The following is a 1,868-nucleotide window of genomic DNA, read 5'->3' as shown; positions in this document are numbered from 1 at the left end:
GCTGTGAACCGAACCAGAGGGGGGGGGGGGGGTGTTCAGCTCATCCCCAGAAGAGATGCTTGAGAGGGGATATGATTTCAATTTACAAATACTGTACTGCGAGAAATAGGGGGGGGGGGGCTGTGCCAATGTACAATCTGTGTAATAATAATAATAGACCAATAGTCCATATAAATCAGTCCTCCAATGACACCATAGTGACTCCACACACAGAAAAGAGTGCCCGACCACTGTATCATAAATCTGCTTACCAGATAGCAAGCAGAAAGGGTGTTTGGTTATAGCCCAGCCACAGCCTTTAGCTTGCAATGATGACCACTGGAAACACACAGGGACTGGACCTTATAGCTGAAAACCACCCTAGGCATCTCACAGAATTCATAGCCATACTTCAATGGTACACTCAGAGTGGGCAATTATGATGAGGAGCTGTTGTGGGTGCTCCTGAGTGCAAAGTTAGAAGCGCTGCTTTGTGGTAGTGCTACTAGCTGTTGAAGACCATTGCTCTTCTCTCTTGTAGAGAGGTCAGAGAGAATGACCACAAGCAGATGCAGAGTGCCGGGCTCAAACATCTCATTCACATGGTGCAAGTCTGAGAATGGAAGAGCTGCCAATTAGCAGAAACATTGCCTGCCTACTGTACTGGTGACCCCACAATAGGGATAAAACATTTTCACGTAAGGGAGTTTACCAAGACACATGGCCACTCATTAAAATTAGAAGAAAAGAGGTTTAACCTTAAACTACATAGTGGGTTCTTTACTGTAAGAGCGGCAAGGAATGGAATTCCCTTCCACAGGCAGTGGTCTCAGCAAGGGGCATCAATAGTTTAAAAAACTATTAGATAAGCACCTGAATGACCGCAACATACAAGGATTTACATTGTATATACTGACATATAATCGCACACATAGGTTGGACTTGAAGGACTTGTGTCTTTTTTCAACTTCACCTACTATGTAACTATATATGTAACTACGTAACAGCAAACAATGGGCATGGCCAGTGGGAGTGTCTTAAAGGGGAATTAAACAGAATCTACACCTGCTATATACACTGCACACATATAGTACAGTCCTTGTACTCGCAAAAAAAATAATTACAGCACCAAAACTGACAGTCTCACAGACAGACAAAAAAAATGTTCAGGACAAATGATCTTTTTATTTAAATAAACAGAGCACAATTTTGTGACTTTAAATGAAGCGAGCATCAAAGAGGTACCCGCCTCCATCCCTGTCAAAATATTAAAAATGGGGGGAGGGGGGAAAAAGGGAAGAGGGTGGGACTTTAAATGAAGCACATAGCAAGTAAAAAAGTTGGTCAAGCGACTAGAAAATGACATTTATTCATATTTCATAATCCATAATCCACCATAAAACATTTTGGGCATCAAGCCTCTAACAAACATTTTGGACATCAAACCTCTATAAGGTGGATCTTAAATAAACATACAAGGTATAAAAATGTATCACAATCCCATAGATCTTAACATTTGAAAAAAGCAGCAATGACAATTAATGCATATAGTACACAGAGTGATAATAAATTATATTGAATACACATAAAATCAAATTATGTCTTATTGTTCCATGATTAATGTAGAAATAAAAAATGATAAAGGCTCGACGCGTTTCACGGCACGACAACCGCTCATCAGGAGCAAAATCATGGAGTAAATCTAAAAAAATTAAATAAAATAAAAATAAAAAATGAACAAAAGATAAAAAATAAAATAAAGATTGAATAAGAAATATAAAGGGAAGAGAAATATAGTTTTATAATTAATGAGAGCTATGCATCCAACTCACGTCTGCACCAACACACCAGCAGATTAGCATCGAGGATCGCCACAACATCGCAGAGCA

At 39.3% G+C, this 1,868-nt stretch overlaps 1 pseudogene; it reads left to right on the top strand.

Moving 5' to 3' along the window:
• Positions 1-420: 420 nt before the first annotated feature.
• Positions 421-549, top strand: LOC143985290 (small nucleolar RNA U3; annotated as a pseudogene).
• The last annotated feature ends 1,319 nt before the right edge of the window (positions 550-1,868 follow it).

This window comes from Lithobates pipiens, unplaced genomic scaffold (assembly GCF_037356315.1).
Source record: "Lithobates pipiens isolate NorthernLeopardFrog02 unplaced genomic scaffold, aLitPip1_a1.2 Scaffold_16, whole genome shotgun sequence".
NCBI classification, from domain to species: Eukaryota; Metazoa; Chordata; class Amphibia; order Anura; family Ranidae; genus Lithobates; species Lithobates pipiens.
Note: the sequence above shows the minus strand (reverse complement) of the source record. Positions and strands in the feature narration are given on the sequence as shown.